The following is a 22,520-nucleotide window of genomic DNA, read 5'->3' as shown; positions in this document are numbered from 1 at the left end:
ACACTAAACCCCCACATTTAATTTTAATAAAATTCCTAATGCTTTTGACATGAAAATACTGCACTGACATCCTGCTTTCTTACAGTTGTGAGTTAACTTTTATACTACATTTTATTATACACGTATTTCATTTTTACGGTTTCACTGAATTCACTTTCAATACTGATATACACTTGTAAAAATATTCGGGTTTAATGAAGAAGCATGTGGATTTTACAATATTTACATCTATGTAATGATATATGATACATGAACCTAGCAATGCACTTACATTTTACTTATGGTTTAGGAAGACCTCATACACAGAACTTAGAGGTAGTTTTATAAGGTAGTTTACAAATCTGTATAAGACAGAATTTCACTGTGGAGTTCTCTGGATTTGGTGTCATGCTGGCATATATGAAGTCTTGGATTTCAAGGAATTTCAGATTGTTTTAACTTTAGTGTTAGTTTTTTATTGTTTTATGTATACCGTTGTTTTACTTCCATGCATTTCTACACACCAAACATATGCCTCATGATCATAGAGTCCATGAAAGAGGATTGAATTCTTTCTAAATGGAGTCACAGATGGTTATGAGTTACCACATCAGTGCTATGAGTAGAACTTAGATCCTCAACTAACCACTAAGCCCTTTCTCGATTCTTTACAGGTTGTATTCTTTTGGATGAGGCTGATTAACTTGCAGCTAAGTTGCAACTAATAACTTTTATCTGTGACTTTTCTTGTCCTGGATGAATAAACACAAAACAAGGCAGAGCCCTAAACACAGTCTTTGAAAGTTATCCAAACTGCTGCATATCTGAGCAATTGCATAATGGTATGTCTTTATATCTTTTTTGCCAGAGATTATAAAAAATGGCAAGTTCAATGACTAACAGAATTTTATGTCATACATCCTAAACTTTAAATTTTTATCTAGAGAGATAAAGTATTTCATTCAGAAAAAAATTATATCCTGTATAAGGACCCATTCTGAAGTTAGCACACAAAATAATGTTTCACTGTGAACTTCCATGTGTTCATTCTTATGCTTTGCTGAATGATTCTTAATGGTTTGCAGAGTATGACAATTTTCAAATTGAATTTATTAATGCCCCTTTCAAATTGATCTCTGGCCTTTGTCACATTGGTACCTAAGGAACACTTTTTTCGTTTCCAAGAAAAATGAAGTTTCACCTTCCTTATCTGATTGTAATGAGGTCTTTCATCCTTCTATGTCCTTAAGCACTTCTTGGAAGATACCCCAAGTGCTTTTTGATACCAATATTTGATATTTTTGAGGTGCGAAGAACTAATCAGTGACATGTACCCAGCTGGTAATACTCTTTCATTTCATTTCATTTCAATAACTCAATGAAACCAATTACAATATCTTTTGGTTTTTGTTGTTGTTGTTTTAAATCAAGTGCCCTTCCATCAACAATTCTAGATAGAGAGACAATTTAATATAAACATTCTTTACACATTTTGACAATATTTATTCTCTAAGGGTCATATAAGCATGGTCTTATGCTACTCGATTAGATGTTATACATATGTGGTTACTTTCTATAAGAGTCTCTCTGTATTTTCTTTATTTCCTTGTATTAATCTTTATACTACCTTTAATCTTGCATTGTTCAAATGAATGAATGAAATTAAGAAATGTCCAAACATATTGACCATTGTAAGAAAAGAATAAGATTTTCTGCCTATTATTTACCATTTTATACCAATATTCCTTCAGAGTCACTGTTGCAGAATCTAAGGCCTCCTTGACCCTGGGTGACAGTCTAGACTAGAACCACTCCTTGATTCACAGTACAGTTTCTACCATTAAACATTCTTACTGTGATGTAATGTAGTCTAATATGTAACTTAGCTACAGGGATCCTGGGAAATGTAGGCTGTCTTCTAACTTTACTGAACAGAGAAAAGGCTATTAGAATAAAGTGAATTGGTCCTTAATATCTGTTTCAGTTGTTCCTAGGGATGGCCAGCATGCATAACCCCTCTTTTCCTCAGACTTGCCCAAGGCAATAGGAGCAACCAGCATGTGATTTATTCAAAGAACCATTTGCTCCCACTTAAGACAGCCTGACCTTTTCTCAAAATGGGAAATCTTCTTTGTTCTTACATCCATTTATGCTGGGTAATGTCTGAAACTTTACCCAGTTTAGGTACTAATCTGTACTAATATGCTTCATCTACCTTAAATTTACAAAGTATATAATCGTCAATTCTTTAAGGAACAGTAATGAAAATATGTGAGGGAAAAGAAGTCAGTTAATATGTAATAGAAATAGGATTCTTTCCCCTCTTTGTCTTACTTACTGTTTAATGTCCTTGCTCCCTCTAGGTCTGAAAATGTCTTCTAAAATCAGGTTGATATAATTTCTCCAGAGTAAAGTAATATTGGGAAGCACCATTAATGCTCTTGTATACCTCCACAGTATAGTTTTATTCTGATTTGCTCTTAACCACCAAAATCATTTTTCAGGCCAATACAACAACTTTTAATGTATTGGTTCAAAAAAAAAAAAAAAACAACTAAATTACAATTGAAACATAGAGTTTATCAGAATTAATATAGCTCTTAGAAACTAAAAATTCATTAAAGAAATAAAATATTTGTTATCTTTGAATTTTTCTAAATGCATTTTCAACAGACAATGTAGAAGATAGTCAAATGACCAAACAATCCACTGATTATACCTATACATTTGAAAGCACAGCTAATTATATTGTGATTTATTCTGTTTCTTGTTGAAGCATTTAGGATATGACTAAACAAAGTCCAAACCCAGTGGTTCTTCTTTCTTTTGGTTTCTCTTGAGACAGAAGACAGAGTAGGGTGTGTGGGTGGGGAGATCACCAGCATGGATAAGACTTGGGCTTTAGAGATATTTAGGTTTGCTGTATAATAATAAAAGATTTACTTATCTTAAGTATAAGTCACTGTGCTACTATAGCTGATATGTCTGAGTTCCTTTGAGACCAGAAACTGCAGTCTTTGGCCTTTTGCACTTCAGGTTAAAACAGCAGGGTACTAAGTAAATGGCTAATTGCTAGAGCCCTTTCCCTCTTATCTAGATTCCTCTCCTGTCAGGCTAGGGGAGGGGGTTGAAGCAACCAACTTCTATTGAACCAGGAGAAGAGAGTCAAGTTCCCTGAGGGAAAAACTTTGACACAATTAAATAGGGATTAAACTCACATAAATTCATATGTAGATTCATGCATACATATTTGTATTTAGAATGCAGTTTGACAATATTCTTTGTTTTAATGAAATGATTATAGTACTAAAAAGTAGAAATCCTTAGGGCCTATGACCTCTTGAAATGTGTGCTTTTGAAAGTTTGACAGTACCCATCATGAATCCCTCCAATAGAGCAAGATACAACTCTGATTAGAAAATGGTTGGTTACCACATAACCTTCATGCCACTTGTACCAGTGAGAACTTTTGGCCTGGCATGTCAACACTGTATATCATGTGAGGTCTGGAGAACGCACCAATACTCTTTCTTTTCTAGCATTTTAAATAACACTCTCGGCACTATGGAAACTAACCAGAAGAGCTTGTCATTTCAGTTCAATATTGGTTTCTCTTGACCTACAACTAAAATGTGTTGTGTTTTCAGCAATAGAGTCTTATTATGTCATTATAGGAAGCAACCAAGAAGAATGGCAATAGCTTTTGCTATTTGGGGGACTCTGGAAACTTCCTGACCATAGGAAAGCACACATTATCAGAAATTGAGATTTTTTTAGTTAAATAATTCTTTTTTTTCTGGTGGAACTATGATCCATCTATGCAGGATACTTGTGATTCAAATCCTCTTTAAGATTATACTTTTAATTATCCCAAAAGTAGTGAGTTTCCATGAAGACATTTTATTTATTTTTTTTCCTTTTTATTTATTTATTTATTTATTTATTTTTATATTTCATCTATTTTATTACAGCTTGAGGAATATGCATTTTACATGATTCAACTATCATTTATGTTAAACATATTGGACTTTGGTTTTTTTTTTTAAACGACTTTATTTTAGAAAACAAAGATAAATGTACAGATTTTAAACATTTTTTGCTTAAAATTATACATTTTTGTCAGTACTGTTTTTTCAGACATTAAAATAATTTTTACATAAAACCATGTGAATATATTTTTTAGTCAGTACTTGATTTTTTTCAAGGGCTTGACAGTATGCATTGAAAACCTAACAGTTACAATGAGCGTAAAGTACATGCAAAACAAAACGCAACATGGAAATAGTCAAAGTCTTCTTGTTTTGTAAATATATATTTTTTTGTTTTCTTTATTTCTTGGACTTCATACAGTCTGTGAGTTGTTTCTGGGGGAGTGCAAGCCTCTGGGGTTAGCATCCCACTATCAGTGACTGCATATTATGTCTGTTCTTTTGTGACTGGGTTATCTCACTCAGGATGATATTCTCTAGATGCAGCCATTTTCTTAAGAATTTGGTTAAGTCATTGTTTCTGGTGGCTGAGTAGACATTTTATAATCTTGGCCTTTGATTAACCCATATTCTTTCTTTCTTTGTTGTTCCTATGAACCCTTTCCAACTTAAACTTTTAACTCTTCTACACCCCCCCAGCAGGGCTAATATCACATGAGTTCTATCTATCACATCCCTTAACCCCTTAAGCAGGGCCACTCTCCAAAGTACTGCAGCCGACTAGAGGTAGGATCAGATCTCTTGGTTTAATGCCCCCAGGGCCATCTCTTCTGGGATGGCCAGATGAGGGGCAGAGCCAGTTCTGCACAGCCCTCAGTCATCAGCACATCATCAGGAGGCACCTCAGACCAGGGATGTTCACCTGGACTTTGTTGGTAGCAGACCCTTGCTTTTGTGACTCCTAGTGGTAGCACAGGCCAGGACCCCTCCAGTGTCCCAGGTGGCATCCCCAACTACTCATGTCAGGCTGTCCCTCACTAGCCAGTTCTCCAGTGCTTTTTCATTGTGCCCGAATCTTTCTGTTTCTGTTTCTCTTTCTCTTCCATTTTTCCATAATTTACTTGCTCCTCTAGGTAGGGCCCAGGGTCTCTGAATGTCTGGAGTCATCTCAAAGGTGGTCTCAAAAGTGCTATGCCCCACACTTTCATTATGGTGCCAGGCAGAGGTTATCTCATGCATGGTCTGAATCCCCCAGTTTCCCAGGCCTGCATGGTGCCAGACATGTGGTTATCTCAGGCTAGCTCCTTGTGTGGACACCATGGCACCAGTCTGGTGGTCGACTCAGGCTGACTCTTCACCTGTCCTGTCCAGTTGACTTCAAATGAGGATTGTGTATCGTCCTCGGAAAGTTTTTTTAGTCTTTGGCTCATACTGAAAGCCTGTTAAGGTCTGAGCAGGAGCAGGGGTTCCTGGCAACAGACTGGTGGTCATATCAGGCTCTTTTCTTTAGGGAATACAATCATTTAGATGTAGTAATCATCATTCTGAACACTGAGTATAGTGTGCTCCTCTTTGCCATCTACTAACACATATGTTACACAGCAGGCACACCTCCAATACCCTTAGCATCATAGGTTTTATAATTGGTACTTATATTAGTCACTTCGAAGTGGAATTTGTAGTAAAACAATGAAAGAAAATTGACTAGATTCTCCATATTAGTTTCTTTTGAAGATAATTATTCTAACTTATCTGTCAAACAGATGACTCAACTGAACATTAAATTTTATTTTTCTTGAAGCTATAAAAGTTGGCATCAGTACAGCTTCTTGTATTCTTGAGATTCAGGTTATAGCAAAACGTTGGTGTGAAAATTGACTACTCTGTTAACATTATTGACAAGGACTTTATTTAAAAGTTTTATTTGGAAATTCAAGATTGACTACATTAGGAAATCAATTATGTCCAACTATTTTTTGAGTCTTGGTTTGAGGGGACTGTCACATCAAAGCTATTTTTAAGGTTGTATATAGGTTACAAGAATCTGTGCATACAACTTCCACATATTGTTGAGGCTGTAAAATTTCCTACTAAGTGAGGTCCTAATAGCTTCTGTAAGCCAATACTCTTTTTCACAAGTATTTATTTATTTATTTATTTATTTATTTATTTATTTATTCATTCATTCATTCATTCATTCATTCATTATTGTATATTCTCTGTATTTACATTTCTGATGTTATCCCCTTCCCCCAGTCCCCTCCCCCTCCCATTGCCTCCATGAAGATGCTCCCTCTCCCAACCACTCTTTCCCACCTCAGCACCTTAAGCCAACACTTTTAGTGCACAGTATAATTGGGTGTGAGTATACTGATTGCATCCCTGGTGCTTTAACATCTGAATTATTAATAAGAAGACGCAGACAGTATTGGCTTATATTAACATCAATCTACAATATCATGAAACTGTTCTTGTCCTAACATATTTAGTTGTTTGAAATTTTAAGGGTTATCATTAAAAGTTTACATTTTACTTTGGAATAATAATTTCAAAAACCTGAAGGCCACTCTGCCTCACGGCGCGGTGCAGAGGCCTCCACTAACCACAATGAACAAATATGTGATAGAGAGCTGGGAAAGAGAAAAAACGTGCTGCTGCTCAGGAGAGAGGCAGAGCTGGAGATGCGACAGGAGTGTGGTCCAGGCTGATATGAGTAGGCTGTGCTGCCACCTGCGGTCATCGCGATGTTCTGATCCATGCTGCCATTGAGGACCATGTCTGGGTCCTTGGTCCTATTGCGGCCAGGATGTGTGTTAATGTCCATGGCTCATGTTACCACTAAAGTCCGTACAGAGGTCCGTGCTCTGTGCAGCAGCTTGAAGCCATGTTGAAGTCTGTGGTTCCAGCTGCTGCAGGGATGTTTTGATGTGAGTGACCCACATGAAAACCTGAGGTCACGGTGATGTACTTAGTCTGGGCTGCTTACAAGAGCCTTGTCTGGGTCTGTGCATGAAATCAGTGCTTCCACTGACTGTACAGAGCAAGGAAGCTATCTTTGCAGTGATACTGATGATTGCACTTCCTTAGTAGAGGAAGAGGGACATAGAAGGCTCCTGGGACAACCTCTACCACCAGTCCATCTCCTAACCCCCTGAAAACAGTAGCAGCCCATCAGGAAACCATCAAAGAGAGCTCTTAGGATTATAATAAGGATGCTGAAGTTATTTCTCCACAACTGATGGCTTCTGTGAAGGGAGTGGGAGAAGAATAGCTCAGTTCTATTTAAGGGGCAGGCCACTGAGAGTTTTTAGCATATAGATAACACAAATTGGATTTTTTCCCTTATCTTTTCAATCTACTTATTTATTTATTTTTAAATATTTATTTTTATTTCTGTATTTGGGGGAGGGGGATCACAAAGGTGAAGGGAGTGTACATAAAGGGACTGGAAAGTAAGTGTGGTCAGGGGGTTTGATAGGAAATTAGCAGACTCAATAAAAATACTGTATCAAAAAAAAAAAAAAGAAAGAGTAGGTAAAACAATAGAGTTCTGGAATATTGTCTTCAGCAATATATATTTGCATTTTCAGAAGAAAGGAAATCAGCCTAGAATATTAAAAAGAAAAATCCTGAAAGAATTTAGCATATATATAAAAGATATACAGGTTCAACTTTTGCCAATCATTGTCTTCAATGGTAATTTTTGACTTCAACAAACAACATATTTTTAAAGCATTCACAATTCTCTTTAAAAATACTCAGAGGCATGCCTACCTACCTGCTGGAAGAAATGGTGTGGGGGGCTTTTCAATGCCCTGTACATAGAAAGATCATTATCCTAATTGCTACGAGGTATGTAAAAGCCTTAGTTGCCCTTTTCACATTGTCAGAGGTACAAGGTGAAAACACAGTTTATGGATGGTAGAGAGGGTTGGGAGGTACTCTTAAAATAATGAATACCTCATAACTCAGACCCAGTGAGCTGTGAGTGAAAGATGTTGTTTTCTCCCTCTGTGACTAAAGATCATCAATTACAGCTGTGGACCGAGAAACCTTTATTTGTGATCTAAGGTTATCTAATGTAAAACTGAAAGGTTTAGCTCCACATTCCCTCTACTGAATTATTTATAATTTTCTCAAAAGACATTTGAAAAAAAACTGTGTGTGTAATAAATAATAAAAATGATTTCGTGTTGATGGTAGAAATACTGTTGCCATTAGTGTTGAGTTGCCATTTGTTAAGGAGCTTTTGTTTTCCTTTAATTGTTTGGCTGTGGCATTTTCCATATAATTAAATTCATACCATACGTGACAAAGTTGAAAATGTGGAAAGAGGTTGCTAAGTGAACAAAGGTTGGGATGTAAATCCTGGGGTTTTTTAAGACTCCAAATGTTAGCTTCAAATATACTTGACACATAGAGGCTTCCTGAAGCTTCATGTCCTCTATCAGTCAGACAGGAGCCAATGGAAAGACATTGGTCAATATGGAAAATGTTATGTCAGACAGAACAAGAGGGAGAGACTGCAGTAACTATGCAGCACATAGGTAAGTACTTAGAAATTATGACATTAGAGAAATAAAAATGAATAGAAAAATCTTAATAGCAACCATGCTTGACATTAAGCCTTTTGTATCAGACATTATTCTATTTTTTTTTACTGCATTTTAATTTCCCTGTAACTATTAAGGAAGCAGCAGGTACGAGAAGTTGAATTATAGACATCTTAATGAAAATCTTAGATAACTTGTTTAAGGGACTGGGGCTGGGCCTAAGCAAGGAAGCCTCAGCACACTTACTACACAAAATCAGCAAAATGAAAACAGATGACTTGTATTAATAATCTTATCTTGAATACAGGTAGGAATGACCTGAAACTATTAATAAAAAGATATTGTGACCTCTGTTGAGTGGAGAAAGGAGACAAGTTCCAAGAACCTTGTTCATCAAGAATACACACTTTCTAGCTACATACATTCCCCTTGGTTTGTTCTTATGCTCGGTCATCATTTTATACTATTTACACTTTGTCCTCATTTCAGTGACACTTTTGATGCATTCATTATTATAGTTTCATTCTTGTTGGTGTAATAAAATTTCCTATCAAAAACCACATGGGGGAAAACTGGGTTTATGTAACTTAAAACTTGAGATGACAATCTGTTATTATAGGGGAAGGCAAGACAGAAATTTGAAGTGTGACATCTATAGCAAGAGGCAGAGAGAACGAAAGCATGGACCTTCCCTGCTTGCGTCCAGAGAGCTTTTCCTTCTTTGACAGCATCCAGGAAGCCTAGGGAAAGTCTAGGAAATGATACCACTCAAATTTGCCTAGATATTCCTTTATCAATTGACAATTAAGACATACTCACACAGACTCCACAGGCCAACCTGATCCAGATAATTCCTCATTGAGATTTTTTCCAGATAATACTTAGTCCTGTTGTTGATAGTTGAAACTAACCAATGAGCACACTACTTTATGGTTTCCTAGGATTCCATCTACTGGTTTCTGTCCCAGAACTATTTTTTTTTTTTTAGTAATTAACAGTGAATTTTGAAACATGCTAGATGAAGCAACAACACAAGGAAACAAGATAAATTTTATTATAAAGCCAAGATTTCAATTCAAATTTCAATCCAACTCACTGGGCAGAAAAAAAATGACACCTTTAATTATCTCATTTAACTAATTTTAGTTGTGGAACCAATGAACCTAATAGGGTTCAGTCAGTACTAGGAGTCATGCAAGATATTTTTATAGAAATAATTAAACATATAAAGAACATTTGCCTGGTGTGGGAAAATTGAAAATGTCAAAAAGGACCCCACTAAGTCAACATGGCAGCAAAAAGCACAGAAGTAGCTGTCAGTGAGAGAGAATTTCATACAAGGAATCCTTAGCTGGTGTTGGAGAACAAACCAAACCAATACAAAACAGATATAAAAACCAAACAGGAAGCTCCAGCACAGTGCCAAAGCAGCAATGGCAGGGAATAGATGGGGGCTCCTAAGGAAGGGTTAAGATTGTGAAAACTCCAGTGGTTGGAAAAGGAGCCCAAAGAAACACAGTTCTAATGAGCATGAGCGTGGGACTTGACTGTTATCTGAAAACTACTGCTTTCACTAGGATCAACCTCTGTGGTTGTGTTAAGAGACACTATGTGGAAATAGAACCCAAGCAGGAAGGAAGAAGCTGGAAGTAAACATGAATGAGAAACATTTTCTCTATTTTTAAGATTTCACATGTTTTCTGTTTCTTGACAGAATCTACAGGGCATCAATGAATTAATCTGAAGCTGTTTTATTAAAAGATTTACTACGAAACCTGCAAACCAGAGAAGGAATGAGAAAGCTTCAGCTTAGAGTCACTGACACAGCCAGTTCTTGGAATCATCATTTTTGAACATACTATTAGAAACACAATTCCAAAAATCTAGATCTCTTATAAAATATTATATATATATATATATATATATATATATATATATATATATATATATATATATATATATGCTTGTGCAGATTTCTTTTTGACTCTGACATTTACTGGAGACGTTATCTACTATTCTCCACCTCACAGTTATTTGAAGTTTGATCATATTCCTGGTCTTGCCTATAAAAGCACATTTGGTGTATTGATAAGTCAGTAGGATTTGTTTTTTTCTGGATTTTTAAAAAGCACCATACCCCCTCAAAAAAAAAAACTCCACTATTTATTCTGGACTATTATTTTTAAGGATTTACAGAGCTTAGAACTGCCAGTGGTCATCTTTGCTCCTTTGTAGGAAAGAGACTTACACATAGAAAAGCAGAGCTGTGGCAAAGAGAGAGGAAGCTAGAATCATAACACATCCATCACTCAGGTTTTGCTCTCAGGCATTTCTCAAGAGTCCCATCTCTGAATTTTCCACCCATGGGGCCTACAAACAGCTCTCTTCATTAGCATGGAATCACAACCACTATTCTCTTTTTGTTATTAATTTTTGTAACAGGTTTATTTTTAAAATGTTTTGTCTGATAAATTGCATCCCTCCCCTCAGGAAGGCTTTGGACTATGCTCACCTTAATAGAGAACTGCATTAACTTGACCTCTAGGGTATTAGAAATTAAGGTCAGCTATGCAGAGGCTTGGGTGAGATTCCCTCATTGGAGATATTCATTCATATCCTCAGAAATCATTGCTGGGTTAAGGTAATAGTATCTATGGTTCTGTTGAGAGTAGATACCTGGGCCTTCGTCCCTCTCTCTTTCTTGAATTCTGTCTCATGAACTGCTTCCATGTATCCCCTGCATTGTAACAATCTATAATAATGGGTAAGATGGCATCCAAAAAACATTGTTGGTCCTTCTAGTACATTTTGGAAGATATGTTGTTGGGAAGACTCCTGAACTTGTACTTGGGGTCAAAGTGAGGGAGGCCTTTAGCACTTCATACTGCTACTAGTTAGCTACTGACCAACTTGTAAAACATCCTTTCTGTATTTCAGAAAATTTTCTACGTCATGTAGCTGGCATATCATGCAGAAATCAAAAATGTACTTTCTCAGCCTCAAGGCAAACATCGAGGCACAAGGTTGAAGACTAAATTCAAATAAACTTAAATTTCACAAATTCTCACATGTCCCCCACGATTTCTCAAAGATTTTGGTGGTTATAGTAATAAAGTCATTGTGATTTGAAAAAAAGACACCGTCAGAAAAATCTTTCAGATTTCAAAGCTCATAAATGAAAAAATTCTCTATTTTTTCTAATTAGAAGCATCTGAAAATTTATGTGTTATCACTAAAAAAGTATTGAAATGCAAAGAAACTATTAAACTATAAATATAAATCCCTCATATGTTATTTTGCCATCTTAGAAGAAAAAGATTGTCATGTTATATCCTTATGAAGAAAAATTGTTATCAAATCATTGCATATAAAGAGGCAATCAGGGAAAATATATCCAGAAATGTAGAAAAAAGGATCTTAAGAATAATAACTTTATGCAAATGCCATTTAAAAAGAAAACTTAATGGTGTTTCTACCATTTGTCAATCATTTAAGAATTTATTGTTTCTTTTCTAGTGATCTTCTCATTTCTCTTTTATAAATTTATGGTCTTATAAAAGAGGCTAGCAGAGGAGGAGTAGGGCAGGGAAGAATGAGACAAGATCTGTGTGAGGGGGTACTGGGATGAGAGGGGTGATTGATATCGGGATGTAAAGTGAATGGATAACTTCTTTAAATGGGCAAAATATAGAAACTATGTTGCTTACTAATACTATAGGAAGAGTCTCAGAGTCTGTTGGGAGCATAGAACTCCTTGGCCAACACCTCCAAAGTGTTTATTGCCTATAGTAAAATAGATGTGGACATAGAGACCTTGGTACAAGCCTCTCCATTGAAGATCAACTGTAATAATTCTGAGGCTATATACATCCCAGCCAGGTTATTTGGACATTGTTCCTGTCCATACGGCCTTAAGTGCAGATTCATTGACCCAGGAATTCTGTAGGCTTTCTACTAATATTCTATGATGCATTATGTTCTGTTTCATGATGATAGGGCAAGTATAGTTTCCAACTAAGAACCTTAGAGTCATTTAGAATTTTGGTAACGAGCAGGGTTGCACACAACAGATAATTTTTTTTGTCTGATAATATTAGGGTAGAAAACAGGGAACATCAGCATCTGTGAGAGTCCAAGGCTCTGGCAGGTTGAAGCAATGGACACTCATGTTTACCTGAATGACGCAATGTTTACCAGAATGACACAGGTACTTACAAAAATACCTGTGAGATCCAAGGGACTAAGGTCCTTTGACTTTCTGAAAGCACAATGTCCAGTATAATGTGAACAAAAGAAAGAGTTCTCATGATTGATGGGTTTGGAGGTTTCAGTTCTTACACACTTAGTTCTTTTACTTTACTTTTGTATCAGAGCTCTTATCATTGGTTTATGAAAAACAAGAGACTTAATAATCTGCTAGTAACTTAATGATCTGCTAGGAAGATTGAGCTCTGAAACTTTCTACCAACTTTCCGAAGTGCTAACATGGAAGCACAGCGTGTTTGAGTAAAGGTCTGGTGATATTGTAATGCCTCACTTACAACCCTCACCTAACCTTCCCTAAACAGCCATTTAATATGGATGATGTCTTGGGCAGTGATAGCAAGCCAATCCCAGATAGTAAGAAACCTCATTTAACTTAGCTGTTTGATTGTTCAGAATGTATATTGGTCTTTAAAAATGTGACATGATTTCCTTAGCTTATTTTGATAGTGACTAATGGTTCAACTGAAGCTCCAAATGTTATTGCTTTACTAAAATAGATTAATGTAATCTCTGGCAGCTACTATACAGCTCTTGCTACATTCAGATGTGTAGAGGACAACAAAAGAAGCAGTTTTAATTCATAGGAGACAAATATTTTGCTTTCCCTGTCTTGAGTCTACTTTAACTCGTTGGAATGAGAAAAGGTGTATAGCCTGTAACCATTATCATTTGGTTCTTATTTCAGAAGACAGCACTGTGCCCTCAAACTGGAGGGGGTAGAGAGTCAGAGTAGCAGGTTATCTTGTGCCTTGATATGTACTGTCAAGCGAAGAAGACAAGCTACATCAAAATAATTAACCTTCCAAAAGTTCTACTAGGAAGATGCCTTCTGTGATATTCTTTCGAAGTGAAACACAAGTTGTACATTTATATACCATTGTATGTGATTGGTGTGTTTGTATATCAGAGAAATTCATAACATACATGTGAATAAAGTCCTCAATTGTTTTCCAACTACATCATATTTACTCGCTGAGTTATTAAATGGAGTGGTTATAGTGTCAGACCAGGCTTATTCAATTAATATTGTTAGATGTTTATATTTTCCAATAACCAAGATGAGTCACTGCTAATGACACCTAAGTTGAATATTTAGATATTTCATGTTTATATATATATCTAAACTAATTGACAACAGTTCCTGTGATATTTCACTTGTTTCATTTGACTAGCAATAGTGATGAGGGTTGACTTTTCTATTTTGTCCAATTTTACACACTATTAGATTTTAGATGAACACACCACCCAATGATTTGGTTGATTGTCCCTTTTTGATTAAAACAGTAAACACATGTGAAAAGAATGCATAATTGCATTATATTAAATGTTAATTGACATTGCTAAATAGTTGTTGCTGCATGAACACTACTTATGGGAGGATGAAGAACGTTGATGCTGGGCAGAGACTGTAGTGAATATATACATTGTGTTCTTTCTGGCTCACTCTGAGCACCTCTTCAAAAGCTTCTCACCACATACAATTTTAAGATGTGAGATTGAAATGTAGTTTGGCCTGGAGCACGAGTGAGGTTCAAATGTGTCCAAACCCTGGAAGTCTAATCTTGATACCAGCAGGAATAAGAAACATTCCCTCCCTGCATGCCCTGGGGCACATAGCCCTATGATCCCCATATCCACCAGGGGCCCACCATCATCTTTAAGGTAGTTACATAGCCTGGAAATCACATTACAGGATTAAACACCTGGAACTCCTCTTCATGTAAATGAAGTGTTTCCAACACCTCTGTACCAACCACTCATGTCCACTCACCTGGAAAACCTCCTACTCAGTCCCCAAAGTTTATATAGTCCTCATCACCCACGATCAAGAGGACTGTAACACTGAAACACTTCTTAGAGAAGGCTCCACAACACCTACACTCAAGACACCCGAGCTCCTGTGAACACACCCATCTGGACAAGCTTCCTTCTTTCCTTCTGGCCCAGATCTCAATTGTGTATGCATACCATAAGGGCAGAAGCAGAGGCTTATGAGATGTCATAGAAGGCACTGGCAAAAGGTTTCATCATAGGTAGACAGTGAGCATCAAGAAGTAACAAAAGAAACGTCAGTGAGTTATAGTTCCTGCATTTTGGTTGGGCAGTGTGAAATTTGGGGTTGTTTGGGGCCCAACTGGGGTATTCTACCAGTATAAATTAATTAACTGTAAATCCACAATGTTTACTGATTTAAAATCCTCTCATGAATTGTTTTCCTTATATAGTGTATATTTTAGATGAAATAGCTCTATTCTTCATAGCTAAATTAATGTTCCAGATACATGAATATCTGAAGTAACCCAAGTGGGGTATGGTACATGATTCTGGTTTTAAACTCAGGCTACCCAGTGTAAAAAAAATGTATAATGTCACTCAAGTTTCAGCTCTTGAAAGTAGAATATTTCTTCTCCAGAAAATTTGTCAAAGAATCCATTTTTTCCCTAATTTACCTTTTAAGAGAATTAACAACATATTTTAGTTTACTGGTACATTTCTCAGTTCTTTCCTAATAGTGCAGCATTTAGAAATTCTGAATTTCTAGGTCTTCTTAATGATATATTCTAGAGAAATAGAAATTTGTTTCTTGTTGAGTATGAGAACATAAATACCTGAGTAAGCAGCTTTGATGTTACCAGTAAACAGGGAGTAACTGTGGATTATACACATTATTTAAAAATACTAACATATGAAGTATGTAAAGTTTTTTTTTTTTTGGCTTTTTGTACAGGTTAACCCTCTATATCATAACATTACATCAAATGGACCACGATACAAACTGCCCTTCTATATAAGATAAAAGACCTATAGAATTTCTTAAAATATTCCTACCTACCTATTGCCAATTACGACCACCAGGATCCCGATCTGTTTTCTCGGGCTCCATCTTGATTTTCTCAGTATGTACAGCATTAACAATTAAGTTTCTTATGTAACTTTCTTGCATGAAGACTACGCCATACAAATCTTACCAGATAACAATAACAGCATGCCTGTCAGTGCGTGGATGCTTCTGTGTTACACTAAGTCCCTAATGATTGTGTGGTGCTGCTTCAACCCATCATTTATAGATATGTTTCAGTCATAAGTTTTAAAATTCTGTCTTAGCACTGAAAGCCACATAGAAGTGTTGTGCCACAATCGTAGTGCAGTGTCCCTGCCTGTAAGAATGGTGTGAATGTAGACTGTACAGTACCAAGCATATAAGTACCTCTAAATCTCTGCTGGGTTCACAAGTTCATAGCACATTTGGAACACCTATTAGCCATTGGAAAGCATCATAAGAAGCCTACCTCTGGAAGGCTGTGTTTATGCCTTTATGCCTGGAATAAATCATTTCCTCCAAGGCAAGGTGAAAGCCCATTAGAAGGATTTGAGCCCCGCCTTTGCCGGTTGTTTTCTTTCTCATTAGAAACAAGTAGTTGTCTCCTTAGTTGTCAGAAATTCGGCTTTGTAATAAGTATATAATACAACTTGGGCATTCAACATTATAGCACAGCTGTAGATGTCATAATTTAAAGGAAATTTAGCTGATTCTGCCACCCAGGACAGTGGAGAAATATGTCTGAGGTTCATCTTTTAAAGCTATGTAGAGAAGGCTAATTTTCAGATTATCCATTGTCTTCCAAGCAAAGCATTATGTCTTTTGAAGATTTCTTTTTTTATGAATTAGATTGCAGAAAATATTGGCTCAACTACTTTTTCCACTGCACTTTGTAGAGATTTGCCATATCTGAACAGCGAGAACAAATGGCTTATTCAATAGAGTTTAAGTATTTGTATTTTGAATGCCACTCAAACCGTCAAAACTCTGAACCACCATGCCTCTTTTTCTCACCTAACAATTTTCTATATGCCTTTTATTAATTAACTCAAAGTAACCAAGGGCTAGTGAAAAAGCTTTAAGGAAGGATTGAAAGCCCACAAATTAGGTAACAGTGAGGGGAAACAGGAATGAAGGCTGTGAAATGGGTGCAGCCTGATTTTAATGATGGCAAGAGCTGAAGGTGAAGCCTAGTGGTTTTAGGTTCTTTGATCAGCTCCCCCCCTTTACAACTTTATTTTTATAAATGAGGGGTACATATACAGATTTTAAAAGGCATTTTGGCATAACACTTTATGAATATTTTTTGTCAAAACTTAATTTTTTTAGAGGTTTGATAGCATGCATTGAAAAGCTTTTTGTCCATAGTTTGCAGATGTGGCTGTGTCTACAGTGACTGCTAACTTAATTGTAGTAAGTCTATGTCATTTCATAATTCATGATCTGAGATAGATTTCATGTCACATGCTCATCCCATATTTCAATTACACCTTGGATATTTTTATTGACACATTACTTAGATCTCTGCCTCAGACTCTTTTCCGACTCTGCAATTATATCCACGTTGATTACAAGGGAAGGGGATAGAAAATTTCTCCACTGGAGTTAAGGCTCTAAATGACATCACCTGTAAGTCCTCTTGGTCATCATGTATATTAATTCCTATTATATCTCTTACAATGGCCACCACTCTGAGAAAAACACACAGACAGTTTCCATAGAATTGCCTATATTTCCACATATACTAAATTCAATTCACTTTCCATTGCTTCCTTATAACCTTTCCTTTTCATAACTCATTTATTTCTTTTTAATTTTTTAAAATAAGTAGCTATGCATATGCAGTGTTTCTCTGGGGGTGTGTGCATATAAGTATCCATAGAGAAAAGAAGAGAAATTCAGATCTCCTAGACCTGGAGTTACAGGGAATTTTGGATGCTGGGAACTGAACTGGGAAGAGCAGTAAAGAATCTTCATCCCCTGTGAAATCTCTCTAGCCCTTCCTTATTATTTTCTCCTGCTCTCTCTATTTTTTTCAGAGAATGTACTGAAAAGTCTACATGAAACTCCCATCATCCACAAAGCTCTCACTTAAAACATTGTTTCCTGTCGCATCTTCTCAGAAGCTCTGGATTAAATTTATATTTCTCTGGACATTATTTTTCAGGTATATCTTTTCTGTGTTTTGCCCCTCCAAGCTTCTTTTTTTCTTACTTTACTAGTCCCCATTTTTCCCACAAAGACACAATTTAAGCAAAATATTCTTCTGACATTTTCGACTTTGTTAATTGTCTGTTTTCACTGTTGTTGTTTTGTTGTCGTAGATCCTATGATAGGCTTTAATGGTGTATTATATTGACATATTATGCTCAAGTATTTCCCTTGTCTTGTATTCTTTCCCTCTCTCTTTTTCTGAGTCAGTCACGGTAGATCCTCAATAAATATAACCCAGAGGAACTAGTTTCATTTTGAGTCAAGCCTGCCCTTCCTTCCAGCTGGTTCTGTGTTCTTCTATCCTGTCTGCCCCATTCAATGATCTATCTAACTGTGGTGAATCTATATGTCCAAGTATCCACTTGTTTTTCTTAGTTATGTGATGACTTTCGCTCAGCTAGTGATTTATAGGTATAATTTTAATTGTGAACTCTTTTTTTACTGGCAAACAAAACCCAGAAACAACTTAAGACCTGTTTTGTGTTTTACTTGCTCAGGTGCTCAGGGTAGCTGGCGCAATCTATCTACAGTAAAATCACAGAGAAGGAGAGTATATCAGAAGGTCTTTGAAATTATAGAAGTATTTTTTTTCTTGACATACCAGTTGTTTTGTAGTAGCTTTATTTCATGTGAAAATAAAGACCTAAGAATGACCATAAAAATGTATAATACTTTTCAGATATTTATTCACCCTGGCTTCTCTGTAATCACAACCTGGTTTAAAGGAGAAAATATTTTACATTTTAAAACAGCACTTTAGTTGTCAAGATTGTTGTCAGACATATATCTATTCTATGAAATTTTCTATTTATTACTTAAAACTGCATAATATATTAGAGATTTTAAAATTCAAATTTGTAGTTTTTCCCTCTATCCACCTCTATCTGCACTAATTTGCTTAAGTACTGTTAGACACTCAAAGACATTTGACCCAAGAAATGAGCAATTAGTTCATAGCACTCCATAGCAAGTTGATGAATTTTTCATGCATGCCATGATTTAGAAATTTAAGCAATCTTAACTAAATGGCTCCTTGAATTCCTCAAGTAACTAAAAAAAAAAAAAAAAAAAAAAAAAAAAGGATGCAGTATTGCTCATGTAAATGTATAATTTTAGGACTTAGTAAAGATGCAACTTTGTACAATGGATTCAAATTAGTGTTTTATTTTGAGGAGCAAGTTCTCTAAGGACACAGTTTATGAGATGCTTAACCACAGATTTTGTGGCATTATCGAATATTCCGTCTTCTGGAATCAAGACACTGATTGCAAGTAATTTCTCTTTTCAATTCATCCTTGTCTTTGTCTTTTGGCAGCTTTATTTCATAGTGAAATCCCCTGGCACGACCAGTTTTCTGTGTAATCCTGAGTTGTAAACAGGTGCAATGGGAGAGGGCATTCTTTTGAGCTGATTGAGCCTACTTGAAATTTCTTAATCCCTAAGAATCCTGAAATTAACATCCACTTTAACAAAAAGATCATCAATTTTTACACCCCCTTTTTCTTATGTCTAACATCCAAAAACGTGTTATAAAGTCTATTCCAGTACTTTTTTTAAATTTTTTTAAACGACTTATTTTGCAAAACAAAGATAAATGTAAAGATTTTAAACATTTTTTGCTTAAAATTATACATTTTTGTCAGTACTGTTTTTCAGACATTAAAATAAATTTTACATAAAACCACATGAATATGTTTTTTAGTCAGTACTTGATTATTTTCAAGGGCTTGACAGTATGCATTGAAAACGTACTAGTTGCAATAAGCGTAAAGTACATGCAAAACAAAACGCAACATGGAAATAGTTAAAGTCTTCTTGTTTTGTGAATATATGTATATTTTTTGTTTTCTTTATTTCTTGGACTTCATACAGTCTGTGAGTTGTTTCTGGGGGAGTGCAAGCCTCTGGGGTTAACATCCCACTATCAGTGACTGCATATTATGTCTGTTCTTTTGTGACTGGGTTATCTCACTCAGGATGATCTTCTCTAGATGCAGCCATTTGCTTAAGAATTTGGTTAAGTCATTGTTTCTGGTGGCTGAGTAGTATTCCATTGTGTATATGTACCACAATTTTTGTATCCATTCGTCTTCTGAAGGACATCTGGGTTCCTTCCAGCTTCTGGCTATTATAAATAGAGCCACTATGAACATTGTGGTGCATATACCTTTGTTGTGTATTAAAGTGTCTCTGGGGTATATGCCCAGAAGTGGAATAGCTGAGTCTTCAGGTAGTAGTATATCCAATTTTCTGAGGTATCGCCAGACAGATTTCCAGAGTGGTTGTATTAGCTTGCAACCCCACCAACAGTGGAGAAGTGTTCCTCTTTCTCCGCAGCCTCGCCAGCATCTGCTGTCATCTGAGTTTTGGATCTTGGCCAATCTGACTGGTGTGAGGTGGAATCTTAGGGTTGTTTTGATTTGCATTTCCCTAATGGCTAAGGATGTCGAGCACTTCCTCAGATGTTTTTCGGCCATTCGGTGTTCCTCAACTGAAAATGATTTGTTTAGCTCTGTACCCCATCTTTTAATAGGGTTATTTGATTCTCTGGTGTCTAGCTTTTTGAGTTCCTTGTACACCTTGGATATTAGGCCTCTATCTGATGTGGTGTTGGTAAAGATCTTTTCCCATTCTGTTGGTTGCCGTTTTGTTTTCTTGACGATGTCCTTAGCCTTACAGAAACTTTGCAATCTCATTAAGTCCCATTTGTCAATCTTTGACCTTAGAGCTTGAGCCATTGGTGTTTTGTTCAGGAAATTTTCTCCTGTGCCTATGTGTTCTAAGGTTTTCCCTACTTTCTCATCTAATAGTTCCAGTGTATCTGGTTTAATGTGGAGTTCTTTAATCCACTTACACTTCAGCTTTGTACAAGGAGATAAGAACGGGTCTATTTTCATTCTTTTGCATGTTGAGTGCCAGTTGGACCAGCACCATTTGTTGAACAGGCTGTCCTTTTTCCATTGAATGGTTACTGCTCCTTTGTCAAAAATCATGTGACCATATACATGAGGGCTCATTTCTGGATCTTCTATTCTATTCCATTGATCCACTTGCCTATTTCTGTACCAGTACCATGCAGTTTTCAGCACAATTGCCTTGTAATATTGCTTGAGGTCAGGGATAGTGATTCCCGCAGATGTTTTTTGTTGTTGAGGATGGATTTCGCTATTCTAGGTCTTTTGTTATTCCATATGAAATTGCACATTGATCTTTCCAATTCCATGAAGAACTGGGTTGGAATTTTGATGAGGATTGCATTGAATCTGTAGATTGCTTTTGGTAAGATGGCCATTTTTAAGATGTTGAACTTTCCAATCCATGAGCATGGGAGATCTTTCCATTTTCTGAGATCCTCCTCAATTTCTTTCTTTAGAGGTTTGAAGTTCTTGTCATACAGGTCCTTCACTTTCTTAGTTAGAGTCACACCAAGGTATTTCATAGTTTTTGTAACTATTGTGAAGGGTACGTTTTCCCTAATTTTTTTCTCCACATGTTTGTCCTTTGAGTATAGGAAGGCTACTGATTTGTTTGAGTTAATTTTGTATCCGGTCACTTTGCTGAACTTGTTTATCAGCTGTAGGAGTTCTCTGGTGGAATTTTTGGGGTCACTCAAGTACACTATCATGTCATCGGCAAAGAGTGATGTTTTTATCTCTTCCTTTCCGATTTGTATCCCCTTGATCTCTTTTTGCTGTCTAATTGCTCTAGCCCGGAATTCCAGTACTATGTTGAATAGGTAGGGAGAGAGTAGGCAGTCTTGTCGAGTCCCTGATTTTAGTGGGATTGCTTCAAGTTTCTCGCCATTAAGTTTGATGTTGGCTGTTGGTTTGCTGTATATTGCTTTTATTATGTTTAAATATGGGCCTTGGATTCCTGTTCTTTCCAGGACTTTTAACATGAAGGGGTGTTGGATTTTGTCGAATGCTTTCTCAGCGTCTAGTGAGATGACCATGTGATTTTGGTCTTTAAGTTTGTTTATATGGTGGATTACATTGATGGATTTCCTTACGTTAAACCATCTCTGCATCCCAGGGATGAAGCCTACTTGGTCATGATGAATGTTGGTTTTGATGTGTTCTTGGATTCGGTTTGCAAGGATTTTGTTGAGTATTTTTGCATCAATGTTCATAAGTGAGATTGGTCTGAAGTTCTCTTTCCTTGTAGGGTCTTTGTGTGGCTTAGGTACAAGGGTTATTGTAGCCTCAAAAAATGAGTTGGGTAATATTGAATCTGATTCTATCTTTTGGAATAGTTTGGCGAATATTGGTGTTATATCCCCAATAAATGTCTGATAAAATTCTGCACTGAACCCGTCTGGACCTGGGCTTTTTTTGGTTTGTAGGCTTTTGATGACTTCTTCTATTTCTTTAGGTGTTATAGGGTTATTTAGATGGTTTATTTGGTCCTGGTTAAACTTTGGGACCTTGTATCTGTCTAGGAATTCGTCCATTTCCCCCAGATTTTCCAATTTTGTGGAGTATAAGTTTTTGTAGTAGGATCTGATGATTTCTTGAATTTCCTTAGTTTCAGTTGTTATGTTACTACTTTCCTTTCTGATTTTGTTAATTTGGATACTCTCTCTTTGCCCGTTAGTTAGTCTGGCTAGGGGTTTATCAATCTTGTTGATTTTCTCAAAGAACCAACTCTTTGTTTTGTTGATTTTTTCCAATGGTTTTTTTGTTTCTATTTGGTCTATTTCTGCCCTAATTTTGATTATTTCTTGCCGTCTACTCTTTTTGGGTATATCTGCTTCCTTTT

This window comes from Micromys minutus (genome assembly GCF_963924665.1).
Source record: "Micromys minutus genome assembly, chromosome: 4".
NCBI classification, from domain to species: Eukaryota; Metazoa; Chordata; class Mammalia; order Rodentia; family Muridae; genus Micromys; species Micromys minutus.
The sequence above is the reverse complement of the archived record's forward strand: the minus strand, read 5'-3'. Positions refer to the sequence as shown.